The following is a 16,287-nucleotide window of genomic DNA, read 5'->3' on the forward strand; positions in this document are numbered from 1 at the left end:
CATGAGTGCTGTCTTCCCCCTCTTCCCAATAGGACTTGGGTGGAAATGTCTCTAATGACATAACTGAAAATTTGTGATGACAAGATTCTGTTTTTAAATGCAGGTGTTTTCAATAGAAGTGTTGTGTTCAATACAGTACTATGAAATGGTGCAGTCTTTGATGTTTGGCCACAAACAGGTAGCAACGTCTTTGGTTAGTGTGTGAGTGTTGTACAATTTATGTGCAGTTGCAGCATACTGGTTTTGTCATTTAATATGTCTAATACAAAGCAGATTAACTGGTCATATAAATGATTTATTTTTCCAGAATTGCTATCCCAAAACGGGAGGGATAGTATCAATTTTAACTTCAATTTGAATATTCTTAACACTGATGCTTTTGAAAATGAGACCACAGCAAAGAGGAGTAGGCCAATAGATATTTCATTCTTCTGAATATGAGATTTGATGATAACTTTTGCAGGCATTTTGGAGGCATTTTTTTTTACTGATTAATTATGTTTGCATGCTTCCATATCATGTACCAAAATGCCCCCTACAGGATAAACTCTGCATGCGCTGATCAGTTTATCTCCAGTGTGCTGAACCACATTTGGATACATTTAGTGTCAGTGAGTTGCTTCAGTGGAATATAGAAACCTGCTTTTACACAAATCACTTTTGCATGTGAATTTTAAGTCTTTTTGGCGGGGCTACATTTTGGATTGTGTAGACTTCCTTGGAAAACAAGAAAAAGGAAGAAAAAAAAAAAACCCTGATAAAATACAGGCTTGCCAACCCTGCCAGCGTTTATTTACCATATCTCCAAATAACAGTGTTATGTTGTGTTATGGTCAAAACACAGTGACCTTACTTGATCAAGTGCAACCCAGGCCTCACAGATAAGAAGAGCAATATAATGGATTACAATGAAGGGAGTGTGCTGTAATTATTTGTGCCCTGTCAACCCGAGGGCCTCTGGACCCCTGGTGATTCAAATCTGGGAAGTCTGAGTGCAACTGGAAACTAGTGCTTGCCAACATGAGACAAATTTCGCTTTGCTTTCGCGACATTGCTGAAATTGCATCAGTTTGTCATGCACGCCACTGCCAGCACCCTGGAAAAAAATATAATTTGTTTGCAAATGTGGATCTTCTGTTTGTTGTGAGCCTGCTGATCTGTGGGGAGGATTTGTAGGGGCATTTCTCCTTTCTGTGCCAGTACCACCATTGAGCAATTACCAAGCTTCAGGAATTTTTTGGTACTGAAAGAATGTGTAATCAAACAAGAAATTTTTCAAATATGAGCTTTTTTTATGGTTGTTTCAGAGCATTGTAATAAAATGTGCTGCTTCTGGATAAATCTATTCAAATGCTTATACAACTATAAAATGCTTTAATAATAAATCTTAATAATAACATTGGGTTTTTATATATATATATATATATATATATATATATATATATATATATATATATATATATATATATATATATATGTGTGTTTGTGTGTGTGTGTGTGTGTGTGTGTGTGTGTGTGTGTGTGTGTGTGTGTGTTTAATTCTTGCGCATTATTGTCTTCTGGTTAGTGGTTCTGTTCTCTTCAGTTGGCTGACCTGTACAGTTTTCCCCAGTACTACAGGGATGTGCTGCAGAAATGTGTTGCATAAATACAAACTTTGTTTTCACAGAAAAGTATTATTGGTCGATTTCCTGATTTAGCAAATTTGAAGTTCAGAGCCATGTTGGAGGCCTGGGAGATAAGGAAGAAGAAGACTGCAGAATGGTGTTAATTCATTTCTCTTATCTGTTGATGGTGGAGTTGCTGAGCTCCTAGATGATCCCATGTCTGCTCATCTCGTGCACCTAAAGAGAAATAAATCCTGTGGCCATCGCAGCACTCTATTGGACCATGCTGTTCACTACCACAGGTCTTCTCGTGGTGGCCCTTTCACGTCAAGGGCATCGTAAAGACGGGAGGAAACAGATGTGATAAGTGGCACCGTGTTCATAAGGGTAAAACGCGCTGCTTCTGGTTAAACACAGGCTGTCTGATACCATCCCTGTGGGTAACTATTGCGCTCTTTTCATGGTGCATTTGAAAATGAGAAGGTCATGGCTTCTTATGTGCCTTGTTAATGTACATCTACCCAAAGATCAAAAGAACACTCTGTCTGCACGCATCGCTGCGCAAGAAGAAAATACGGGAACAGTGGAACCTTGGTTTCGTTTTCTGGTTGCAGATCTGGAAGAGCAGGCTTTTCCAAGACATCCTGCAGAATTTTTCACAAAAAAGTTTCAGGTCTGGCTTTAAATTCCCACTTCTGCCATGTGTACATTTGTCTCAATGCAACTTAGTGGATATTTGAAAAATATTTTTATTTTAATTTACATTTTATCTTAATGTTTAAAGCAAATAGCCCTCCCTTCTCAAATTGAAATGTTTCATAACCTTTTTCTTTATATTTGTGATATATTTTTAAACACTTTTTGCCAAAGGAACGGCTGGCCAATAATTATATTTACTTAACATAGCAAGGCATATCTGCCACTTTTTTTTTTTTACAACACTGTGAAATAAATTAACCATGCACCCAGCCCTCACATTTTAAAATTTCCAAATGAACATTACAGTCAAGGACAGAACTTGCAAGAAGTAAGCCAAATGATTATCTGCCGTTTAATGCCATAAACAGGTGACAGAGAACTGTCACAGTTCATAAAAAGCCCATCAGAACCGATAATGCACTGATCACGAGTCAGCAGCCCGGTGTGCAGGAACGGAGAATCATTGATTAATGTCACATTGCCAATAGATTTATGTATGCAAATGCCTCTGTTCAATTCCTCTGCCACCATTTGAATTTACTGTGGGATTTGTTGTGGACAGCATGTCCTGTCAAATGAAGTCAGGATTTTAGTAAGAAACCTGCAAGGTAGGTAGAACCAGGGCATTTCTATTAGTTGGATAATAGCCATGTACATGAGACACTGCATGATAGCTGTAAAAATAACTAACGTGTACATTGAATATTTAAGGCAAGCAAGCAGCTACCATGTAGTCATGCAAATACCCAATTTAAAAAGAAGGTGATATTTTATTCAAGACTTTTATGCACATATGTCATGAATTACAGCTGAAGTTTGAACCCAAATCCTAAACGTAGGCTCAGGTCTTCACTGAAAAGTGATCTTTCAGTGGGCGAATTTTTCTTCACAAAATTAACCATGAGGCAAAGCAATCCCAATGACAATTTAAATATTGACAAATTATCATATGTGCAACACATATTTTGAGAATTTGCTCACTAGGATCTCATAGAGATTGATTTTTAAGTGCACAAAATTCCCATCGAGTCTCACTCATATTTAAACCCCTGCTGTGGGGACAAAAAGTCAAGGAAAAAGTCACCAGCCTCTAACTTCCCCCACTCAAGACCCTAAATGGAGAGATCCTTGCCTATTTCTTCTGTTCTCCGAAGGGAAAGGTCAGAATTGCAATGGGAATTGATGTAATTGCGAGCAGGGGTAGGGACAGCTGGCAGTGTCAAATAGCCTGCAAGTGCTTCCCATTTCATTAGGCAGCCATTTTCCAGCTCCTCACCCTGTAAATGCTCTGTGACACCCCCGGCATTTAGCATGCAAGAGATTGAGAATGGCCGCACTGAGCACTTAATGGGCCTGATGAACACTAGCCCTGCTCCCATCAACACCCACACAAACCGATCAAGGAGGTCTTCAGTGCAGTATAACTACAAGTGGCATGATCGTGGCATGATATAATGAAATGGCGTTCTTTAAGAAGACCTCTGACGCACACAGCCTCTTTGTTACCAGGCCCCTTTAGATGTAACCTTATCTGGTCCAATGAATAGTTTTGCAGTGATCAATAAACAGTTTTCTGTGGCCTTTCACTGGTGTCACTTGTCATTGAAGAATGCAAATGCATGTCAGAAACTAGCCTGACAGTTTTCCCTTTGCAACGTTAGAATATGGGAAAAAGCCCATAGGCAGTAAAGCAGATAATGGCCACTTCAAGACATTTCTCCTGAATAATATTACAGGTAAGAGAATGCAATGCGATTTGGAGTACTTCTTTACATTGTGATATACTAAAAGATTTCATAAACTGTATTTGTTGTATTAATGAATTATGCAAGCTACGTGAGTGTGTTCAGTTCTTGCAGACATTCTTATAATTTTATCCTTTCATTTAAAAAGGTACCCAATAACACTTTTACAGTGACAAAGGTATGCAGGTTTTGTCAAAACCACAACACCTGCATGGTATTAGCAGTGTGAGAAGGTCTGAACTTGTGAGGTTTATTATTTTATAGCGTATGATTTGTCACAAATTTTCATGTGGCTGATAATATTATGAAAAGTAAGTAGCAATTTGTCTTTTTAAATGCATAACACTTATAACTTGATTTCTGATGTTTTAAAGTATACACTGAAAACAATACTTTTACATGCATGTACAACTATATACAACAACTTTATAAACAATTATTAAAATATGAAATATGAAATCTTTTCATGTTTTCTAATCAATATACATAATTGATACATATTAAGGTCACTTTACATTTGTAAGGCTGGCTGTTCACAATTTGTACAACTGTTTAGATTTCTCTAACATCTAAAATTTATTTGAGCTCCTTAAACTAGTTTTAAATATAAGGACTCACACTCCTGCAAACACACGCATCTACACACACACGCATCCACACACACCACACACATACACAAAACACAACTCTCCCTACTCTCTTTTTGAGAAAATGGAGAGACTTTTTGAATTGTATTGAGGTCTCCCAGCACAAGTTCTTGCTGCTTATTAAGATTTCAAAGATACAAACGGTAGTTCAGTAATTGCTTTCTTGAATCTGCCTTTAATAATTACACGTGGCAAAGCGGTGGCGAAAATTAGAAAGGCAGAGACTAATGGAAAACTAGATTTTTTCACTGAATTAGAGAGGACGACGATCCATATATTGACAATACATCAAGATGAAAGAGACCAGGAAAAGTGTTTCAGACTGTCCAGGAAAAGGGAAGCAAACTGGGTGTGATGCAGTGTGGCACCCACCACTGGGTCTACTGGGTGAGGAGAGAGAGAGAGAGAGAGAGAACCAGACAGAGGTAGAAGCATCCGAGTGGATCTCTGTCTTGTTCTCGCTCTCTCTCTCTGTCTGTCTGTCTGTCTGTCTCTTTCCTTACAGACAGACTTTATAACAGCCAGCATTATCACTGCAGATTGAAATGCTCTTTCTCTCTGTCTCTCTTTAAGTACTGTACTGTGACAGGGATACATCATCGGCCATTGGCAGAGCTTTCATTAAAGTGTTGCAGCATAATGTCAGTTTAGAAAGTGTTGACCATTAGTTTTTGTTTGATAGTTACATCAGTCACAGATACAACAATTTGCATTATGGTAATTTGAATACTCGAATTCAGTAATAGCCATATATCTGCATAATGGAAGAAATTAAGTTTCAGCTTCCCTTTTATTTTACTATCTACATATTGAAAGCATTGTAGACCAAGAAGAAACTGTTTTTTCACTTGTTTATTTATTTATTCGCTAGTAAAAGCTGCCCTTACTTTTACAGTTCGGTTTCTTTGTTGAATCCGAACTGCTCGTCTGTTGACGCAAAGGTACAAATTGCATGATTATGATGTATCATGTATTCGAGAAAGTCTCTTTGTTTGGAGGAAAAAATCAATAGCAAAGCTCCTGGAGCAGCTATTTCTCCCCCTTTACATTTCCAGATAGGATGGCTCTGGAATTGCTGATTCTACATTTAGAATGACAGTGATTCATACCATGGTGCTGTCCAGTTAGGCCGCTAACTTATACCTGAGGGTCTGGCACTGACATTTCATCTACAACTTTGGGAAAGGTTAAGGGCTAGGAGGCTACAAGCTGCAGACACCTTTACCATCTACTTATTTTTAGATGTAGTGCAGAAGTACACTAAAAAACTGTTTTCTTTTATTTCATGCTCGAAATGTAATGGAAGGGAAGACAAGTTGATTTTTCAAGAGTCTTACCTAACGAGTGTCTGATAGGATTCTTTTAAAAAAATGATAAAATGTATTCTGGTGAAGTGGCCACTGCCATTTCTATAAGCTGCATCTGTCTGCTGTCTTGAAGCTGAAGGAAACACAACATGTTTGACAGTGTTGGTAAGTACTTGAGCGTCATGCTGTATTTTGTTTAGTGGACACAATATGCCTTCAACAATAATGCCAACAGATAGGTATTTCCAAAAGAGGATAAACATTAATCAAGATATAACATTAACATTTATCTTAATATTATCATTAACGTTATTATTCAAGAGATATTTACTTAACCATAGACAGAGAAGGTCTTTAAAAATCTTTGTAATATAGAAATCTTTGTAATCTTTGTAATATAACATATTGTAATATACCATATAGCATTGTGAACATTTTGGTGATATATAAGCACATTAGCACCACAAGGTCTTTTTTGCATATGTAAGGTATTCATTACTTTTTAAAAACACTAGGAATCAAGGCACAACCTAAGTGAACTTTTAGAATGTACATCCATCACCGTGATCCCCTTAGATCCAAGTTGGCACAAAAATCTGGGTTTTTTTAGCATCTCCTCCTCCCCATCCCCCCTTGCTTGACCTCTGGCCTCTTGACCCCCAGGGTGCTTGAGCTGCATGTTTTTTGGTTGTAATTAGGATGGCCAATGGACCCTATGTTGACCTTGGTCCCACTGTTGGGACAGCCTACATACAGTGTCATGGGCCTTTTGTGTAGAAGGAGAAAAAAAACAGTCAGTGGATTGCATTCTTTATGTTTGTTGGTAAATACTGTCTTCCCCAAGTCCATACACTGATCTTTTTTTTCATATTCCACAGTACCTGAAGGCCTGTATCATATGATAATTTTGTAAATAAATATAGACAAAATCCTCATTTGTGTCTGGTTTCAGAAATTATATGTAACAGAGGAAGCCCCACATGATGGAAGAGTACATTAGCATTGAGACAGGATCACATTTCAGTACCAGGAATTCAGGAGTCATCCATCTAATCTCGATTTGACTTGGTTGCGACATGAAGAACATTAGTCTATACTACATTAACACTTTGTTATTACAAATGTATGTTAAAAACTTGGAAAAATATCTCAGGATAAAAGCAAACATAATTTTTTTTACATGCCATGCATTTGTCTTATACCTTTCATATAACTTTATGGTGTTCTTTACTGATAGTTGATTATTATTATTATTATTATTATTATTATTATTATTATTATTATTTTACATCTTATAAGCCTTATCAGGAAACCTGCAGTCTCCAGCACTATGACCACTGTATTGCTCCAGGCTGCTAGGGACGCCTACCCCCTTCTCAGACAGAGTGTGGCGGTGAGGTGGTAGTCAGAGGCTGCTGGGAGCATGAGGGGTTGTTCATCATGGGCTGAAGGGTCACCCTTCGAGTATTTATCTTGCAAGCAGCTTAGCTCTACTGGAAACTGGTCTCGTCTCCAGTTTGTCTTCATTCAGGCTGAGCCATTGTTAATGACTGAGCCACTGAGCCTGGCTGCCTGTCCGAGCCGTCCAGATCTTGGGATGGGCCTGAGGTAAAAAATAAAGAGAAAAGAAAAGCAGTTTTACGATTTGTAAAATGTTCGTCTGAAATATTGAATTTATGGCCTCCTGAGCCATTTGTCTTGAAATAACTTGCCTCTGATCCATAATTCAGTAACAGTTTGGCAACCGTGTTTATAAATTTAAAAATTGCTTCACAATTCATCAATACAGTCAGAACGCAGCCAGAGCTAATCCATTTATTACTTATACCATTTTTGTAATGGTAGTACAGGACGACTAAATGGGGAGGATAATTAACATCTTGGCTAGAAAGTACTGAGTGCGTTTCTAAGGTTTTGTTGTGACAGTAGCATGTACTTCCTCTGTTGCCATTGTCTTACGATTTTATCGATCAGAAATGCGTTTAGTGCCCAGTTTCACTTACGTTTAAACCTTATAACTTTAAAACTTACCTTTAAATCAGTATTTCTTTAAATACGCATAATAGGTTTGTAGATGTTCGAATGTCCAGGTTCAAACTAAATAGGCCATAATGTTTACTAGAGGTGTATTGCATGCTATCCCGAATACTATTGTTTAATTCTGCATGAGTTAAGATTTAGAGCCTAAGCATGCATGTAAGTCACAGCTCCGTGCAAATAAACCTAAACAGACCTTGATAATTGTGTATTATCGCCTGCCATCTGAGCCTCAGTTCAGGCCATCCAGTATTTCCAATTTTCTGGGTCCACTATTGCGATACCAACCCGTAGATTTTGAATTGCAGTAAGTTTCAGAGTAGCCCGATTCTGGTAGGTGGGGGTGAGGTGGGGTTTACAAAACACACCCTTCATTAAGTCCGGTGTGAAGAGTGTTAAATAATATTAATGACCGGGATGGTCATTACTTACCTCCGTTTGCACTGGCTCAAGCGATTTTATCGATCAGCAAGGAGGTGATGAGGCCCTGTACAGCAGATAATTCTAGGCCTCTGATATTATCAGCAGCTTAAATAAGTTGATTAGCACAAGCACTATCTTTAAATAGATCTAGATGATGATGTTGATTGGGTGGAGCAGAGCACCATCCATCTTTTTGATCTGCTAATAACTGGAATCCATCACTGTTTCTATCAGGCGCCTGCTCCGCTCGGCTCTCTCTCGAGTCCACAGGTTTTTGGGGAAGCTTCCCGAGGAATGTAGGACAGTACCGACTGCACTGATATTTGTCAGCGGACTACGAAACCCGATACCACAGTCCTCTGCTGGTCTGACGTTAGTTGAAAGTACGATGTGGATTCTTTTTTAAATAAAAGGTTCATTCCATTGAATGATACAACCACAAAGAATACAAAATGCTCCTACCATTGCTTAATGTTACTTACATTTGTGTTTGTTTGATAAAGCTAAAAACCTTTTCGAAGTAAACTGCTAGCATGTTGATGTTTTTCCTGCTTAGATTTCCTTCATGGAAACCTCGCATAAATACATGATTCATCTAAAAACACCTTTTTCGCTGCGTAACTCCGAGATCTTAATCCTTTATGAGTCTCTGAGTTCAACCAAAAAACTTATTTCAGTACCTTGTAGTTTACTGTTAAATTGTTCAAACTGTACAAAAGAAACTCTAATGTAACAATTTGCCTATAGACAAGCCCACAGTTATTGATATCGGGAAAGCTAGGGAAGGCTTTTCTTGCTTAGCCAACTGTGAACAGTGCAGCCTGGCTTAATTGGATTAAACACTTTGTTAGGAATAGCAACTAATGTACTTTCTCTCGCCACTTTTTAATGGCTACCCGCAATTAATATACTGAATCTTGTTAATTATGCTCTCTCTCTCTCTCTCTCTCTCTCTCTCTCTCTCTCTCTCTCTCTCTCTCTCTCTCTCTCTCTCTCTCATTCTTTCTGTTTCTCGGTTTCCCTCCCTCCCACCCTCCTTCTTTCTCTCTCTTTTAAGTAATGGTTCCATAGGAGTTGTTATTTGTGTGTGTGTGTGTGTGTTTGGGGGGAGGTTAACGGGACTGTCAGATGGAGAAAGCTCAGCAGAGCTGCGGCTCTCACAGGAGTCCGTCTATTCCCCAGCATGGGCCTAATTATTCTGCTCTGCTCTGCTACAGGTAGAGCCCACCTTCATCTCGGACTGAGCCCCTTTCCTCTACAGAACCAATAGGAAAAGATTAATTGTTTGCTTTGTTTTGTCTCCCCTGGGACATGGGTCACTTAATAAAGAAAAATAATTCTTTCTTTCTCTTGATTTGCTTTATTTTCCCAAAATGCTGTTGGACAAGTGGAGGACGAAGCATTGTTCTTGTTAGCAGATTTGCCCATTACCTTCGGAATTGGAGAAATACATGAGAAACCAAATAATAAATAAAAGAGAATTCATGAGGCTGTCACCAGTTAGGTTACAAGTTGCATCATCAGTTGTGGTTTCGTTCTTCTCCGGATCCTCATTAAAAGGCAATATTAAACTGCCTGGCCATTGTTTTTTTAATTGTAAAGCAAGCATATTAGTGAGAGCTCGTCGAATGGTGGCACAATTAGAGAGCTCTGTTAATTGACCATTGCCACATGTGCTGAGTGAACACATCAAGCCAAGAAACACATTAATGGCAAGCAGTCAGGATCTTGAAAGTAAGGGTCAATAAAATGCACACTTAAATGCAAATGACACTGTAACATGTCAGATAAGTGACCTTTTGTGGACAAAGAAGGACAGCCTTTGGACAGGTCACTGGTAGCCATGCCCCTATCCAAATGTTCCCAACCAGGCAGTATAAACATAGTGTAATGACTAAAAAATGGCTCAGTATGTTTAGGGATTTATCCTTTGAAACTGAAAAATTGAGTAACTTCAGTGAATTAATAGAATGGTGTCACCATAATTGCACTCTCATGGATCGGTGACAGCTTGGAAGATATGTCCCCTTCAGCTATATGATTATACCGCGTGTCATTTCATTTTATTTTGGCTCTTATTTATTTTGGAGTTCTATGAGCATAACCTTAAGATAAAATATTAGATGTGATTGGAAATGTGGCACATAGTGGATAAGCAGAGAAGTGCCATATAACAACAATTTATTTTTAGCGTTTTTATAGGTTTTTTGTAGGAAAGCCTAACGCCCACTAAATAAATATGTTATATTACAGTAACAAACAAGGATTACTCTTTTTAGTACACGAAGAAGATTAATGCCATATTGTGTGTGATAATACAATGTGCTGCAGCGTGTGGTTTTGCTTTATTAGCAGAAACTTGTTATTTTTCTTTAGCTGAACGGGGACCATAAGTGTGGACAGGCGTTGATAAATGCTGTCGTATGCGCTTGATGCAATTCATTTGTCAACGGCGTGAAAAAGGTTAATCAGTATTCTCCATCCAGGTTACATTGCTTGTGTCTTGCTTCTTGCCAGTAATTGTGCCTCAGTGCACCCTCATCAACTAGCCCCTCACCGCCTTGGACAGAGTACATGGGTCCTTGCTACCAAACAGCCACAATGTACTATCGGCGATTGTGTAGAGATTATATTAATTCTCACTTATACTTATATATATATATATATATATATATATATATATATATATATATATAAAGTTAGAAAATAACAAGGGAAGGAATGGGGACTAAACAAGGGAAGAAAGAGAAATGCCAGCGCTCTTGTAATTTATAAGGCACGCGTTTCAAACAGGGAGCTGAATGATCATGCGAAAGAGAAGCAAAGAAATCAATGGAAATTCATATTTCATAAGCCCATAATTGCGTTTGAAAGTGTGTGGTAGTCATTTATTTTAGAGGACTGCACAGCAGTTGCTTGATGACACTGCCATACATTTGAGAGCGAGGTCTTATTTCTTTTTCGTGGCCTCGTCCCTCCTATCTTTTGCTCTCACTTCCTTCATCTTTTTACAGCTACAGCTGTTGAAAATAAGGGGTCTGTTGTCAAGAAAATTGCACTTTAAAAAAAAAAAAAACTTGACAACGTTCTATCATCTGTGAAGTTATCGATTTGCCAGTGTTTTAACCATCAAACTGGATCTATTTGAGTGACTCTGGTTTTTAAACAATTTCTTTGACAGGCCAGGCGTCACAGCAATTGCCCTGCTTTTAAAGACAGTATTTCAATTTGTGGACACCCCTCAAGCACACGCTAGCCCCCTTTGAAGGAGAATCAGATTTCCAAGGGGCCCCCGTGGTGGACAGAGTTGTCATGGAAGGGGCTGGGGCGTGGGTGGTGCTCTGTGTGTGTGTGTGTGTGTGTGTGTGTGTGTGTGTGTGTGGAAGGGGGGCAAACGGCCTTGCTTTATAGATTGCTGTTAGGTCAACAAAACTTTGGCAGCATTGATTAACTTGACAGTGAATGCAGCAGTACATTTATCACTAATAGCCGAGCTGCAGAAAATCTAATAAGAGCGAAGCAATCCCCCTGGAGCTGTAACAGGTTTGGTATGGCCAGCAGAGCATGCGGTGGAAATATCTGGGTCTCCCTGGACACCACTGCTGAGGGGTCAGGCAAATGATGATCCCCTGAAATGCGCACATCATCTCAGGATCCCTTCTTCCTCTCCTTAAGGCAGATGCTGATGCAATCTGGGCAGGGATCTAGCATGAGCGGCAAGGTGCAAAAGATGTACAGTTTGTGGAATTAAACAATATGGCAACAAACACAGTGTTCAGGGGATGAAGGAGGATGTCTGTAATTGGGCCTAAAAAGTACATTCTCCTTGCGCTGAGCTTCTTACCTTCTTTTCAAGGTGCTTAAAGAGTTTAAGTCGGTGTTAGGAGAGAGTAAAGATTTGAATTTTGTTAGGGGGGAAAGCACAGGGAGATTTGCATGTGCGGCTATAAAACACTCCAGCCTCGCGTCAGAGTTTAGCGGGGAGGCCAATCGATTAGCTGTCACCTGGGCATCAGGTTCACTCTTAGGATTCAATTTTTTTTTCTGTCCCGTTTTGCATATCATATCGATCTGGTGGGGGTAAACGAGCAAAAGGCGCAGAGGCTAGAGGATGAATTGTTTACTCGCATAAAAATAACCTTTCAATAGAGGAAGATGCATGGCGCACACTTCTGGTGGCGTTCTGCTGCCCCAAGCAGATGGCATTCAGCTGCTATTGATCGGGCCCCTGCGGACGAGCTGGGGGTAGGCCTGGCCGGGGCACAGAGAGCAAACCTGTCCATCCTAACCACCTCCCCAGCCATCCCTCAAAACAAAGAGAGACACAACGAGAGGGTGTGCTCAATTCCATTTGAATATTGGGCAAATATGTGTCAACTGCAAAATAGTTCATTATCCGGGGGCAGGCGGTTTATGTCACGGTGAACTGAGGAACTTTTACTGAGCTGTGGAATCCACAGAGTCACACAGACATTTTAGGGCTTCATTACCCAAAGCCAGTCAGAGGTAAAAGTGGCTGCATGGAAATCATCACGCGGTTTTATTGTGATAATCGGGCCTTGACGCCGGGATCTCAGAAGCTGCAGTTCGAGAGCCATTGCTTCAAGGCTGAGCGGTCTTTGCGGATATAATAGAAAGAGCAAGTCTGCCCCCAACCCGCGCCCCCCATCCCACCCCGGTCGCCCACCCAACCGTTCCACGTCTCACCGTTGCTCATCTCCCCCAGCTCCAGCCTTCTGCACTAATTAGTTTCGGAGGGAATGGAAAAGGGGCTCCAAACCAAGCCCTTCACGCACAACATCCGAGTGTGGAGGAGACGCATTAGTAAGACGAATACAGGCAAGGCTGAGCCCCCACTGTAAAACTGCTTGAGCTCGGTTGTCGTCGAGATGCATTTCATGGGGTATGTACAACATCGAGTGGCATCAGATCCTCCTCTTGGAAAATGTGTTCAGACATGGGCAATCCGTTTTAATCTGCTCCAGGTGAAACTTTTCCATGCTGGCTGCCAGAGAGTCAGATCCCATTCCTTGTCTGAGATGTCTCTCTCTCTTGGACTTAATGGATGGACGCAGTATTCCACTTGTGCTTGCTCTACCTAAATTTGATAGCGGCCTATGATTTGGATATTTTCTTCTTCTAGGATGATTTGTGTCAGCGGGGATGTGCAGGAGATGAAACAGACACCAGAGAACAGCTGCTGGCAGTGGCTGTACCCTGAACTGTCTTAGGTGAAAAGCTCGTCCTGCATGGTATCACCTGATTTATTAAGCAACACATTATTTTCTGGCTTCTGAGACCCTGTATATGGCCCATGATGAATGGTTACGATGCATAAATTTAACACAATGGCTCCAGTGTAAACTCTATATCTTAATGATTAAATGTTACCACAATTGCGAGCCTAACTGCTTTCATCCATCCTCTCTGACTAAACCCTGTCAAAACCATTTCACAGTATTTAAGTTTTTGTTAACCGAGAGCATTTTTCAAACTTTTTTTTTTTTTTTTGCTTGTTTGTAAGTGTATACCTTTCCATCAAAAAAGAGAGGGTGGGGGTATTTATTTTGGGTGGCAGTCTGCAAAAAAGTACTATTTAAAGGAAGTGTGGTTCGGGAGCTCGGCCGTGGAGAAGCTTCACTTTGTTTATAAATAGCTCCTTTGGGCACGAGCGCACTGAGGTCTGTGCAGTTCAGGCTGTTTTGGCAATGTACCCAGTCCGAATCTCAGAAGGTCCGTGGCATTCCTGCCCGAGCTTGGAGAAGTGCGCTCTCCTGTTACCACAGTAATTGGCTTATGAGGAGGCTCGGGCCCTAAAAAGAATGTCAGCGTTCGATTTCCCTGCAATCCTAAGTGAGGATGTGTCACCATTTATGCTGCTTTCGGGTGACACCGGCTCTTGGCAGAAACTCTGGGGAAATCATTATGCTGTTTATACTTCTCCCCTGTCGACGGCTGCTTCCCTTTGATATTTTCACAATGTTTTCCACTGAGTGATGGTACCTTGCCAGGGTCAGGGGAGAACAAGTCCCTTTTGTAAATTTGTGACCATATTTTAACAGCAGAAAGAGAAAAAGCCCGACAATTGGCGACGTGTAGCAGGGAGCCACCGAGAGAGATTGAAGGGACGATCAATGCTGTCCACCTGGTGTCTTCTTCTCAGCGTAAAGAGATGGAGCTCTAATGATTCCTGGAGCCTGTTCAGACACATTTTGAGTGTGAGTGGAAATGTTTCAGCCTTTGGCACTGTGCATTGTGTAACTCCACCTTAGTACTAAACAATCTGGAGTATGACTTCTTTTCCCCAGGTTTAAACATCAAAGGTTCACATTACAGCTACTGAAAACAGTATTATAAATAAATAAATAAATGAATGAATAATTGAATAAATGAAAAAAAATAAATAAAAAAATTATATATATATATATATATATATATATATATATATATATATATATATATATATATATATATATATATATATATATATATATATATAAAACCTTATCATGGCCTTGTTTTTATGTTTAAAAAACATCTCAAGTATCACAGTCTTTCATTAGTTAATTCAGCATATGGACATTTACTTTAGTCAGACTGATGTAAGATAGTCTTGCCTCCGCATGATGCGTTTTCTGCAGACAGGGGATTGAACCCCCTGTCGTTCATGGGAGCAGCAGAGTTGCTACCCACTACACTACACCAACCACATACAGAGTGTAGGTGGAGCTTAGAAACCTCCCCAGTTACATATCTATTGGTACCTTACAAAACAAATCTCTGTATTCATCCATCCAGCAAAAGATTTTCTTTATAATTACTTTTACTTCCAAAAAGTATTGCAGAAAAACTATAGTTTTTCAGAGCTGCATGCCTTGAACAGTAACTGTTCTTACCATATGTTCACAAGGCTGCCAAAAGAGCATCAGACATGTCAATATGATAATCCAGGGTCTAATTGTGAAGGACTGGGGAGCACTTAGTGATAATTGTCAGAGTATAACAGGGTTAGACACTGTCATTACAGGGTAGTCAATATGGCAGAAACTGAAAGGAGCTTCGCAAATGATTCCCTTGTCAGTGGTGAGAATATTACAGTGGAAGAATGTTACTGTTACAATTGCCTATCAACAGTGAGCCGATAGTATAGAAACGCTTAAGACACTGCAGATAGCAACACTGCATCAACCAAGATCCATGATTACATTCATTCATCTTAATTAGTGGAAACTGAAATCTCAGTAAATGTTTGAACTCTACAATAATATCCATTAGGGCCTCAGAACCTCTACTGCATGTCTAATGAAATGTATATGTATGTAAAGACAATGTATAAATTGATACTAAAGCACCTATATATTTCTCCTCATAAATAATGGGCAGGCATGTAGACAACGAAAGCTCCAGGCCCGGCTATATCAGCAGCAGTTTAAGATGGTTTCTGTGAGGCTGATTTGTCTGCTCTTGACCTTTCCAACAAACTGTCCCATCATCCAGCAGCGGGACTCCCGAGGGACCTCATCCATGCTGCCAAGCTCTGCTGGTAATGAAGCCTGTCGTACCCCTCACGTCCCCCTGCTCCAGGATACAGCTCCAGCTCCGCACAGTCCCTCCATTGATTCAGCACTGTACTCCGATCTGCCTCTATATCTCCCCAGCAACCTCTCGGCCATTTCTGGACCCCTTTAGATGTTAACTTATTAAAGCCCCTGCTGTGGAGAGGTTCTTTGACAGACAAGTGCATGTTATTTGATGTGACTTTAGAGCTGAAATCTCAAAATATGTCGATTTTTAACCTCCCCTTCAAAGAACTTGTTATGGG

The sequence above is a fragment of the Electrophorus electricus genome, chromosome 23 (assembly GCF_013358815.1).
Source record: "Electrophorus electricus isolate fEleEle1 chromosome 23, fEleEle1.pri, whole genome shotgun sequence".
Classification (NCBI taxonomy): Eukaryota; Metazoa; Chordata; class Actinopteri; order Gymnotiformes; family Gymnotidae; genus Electrophorus; species Electrophorus electricus.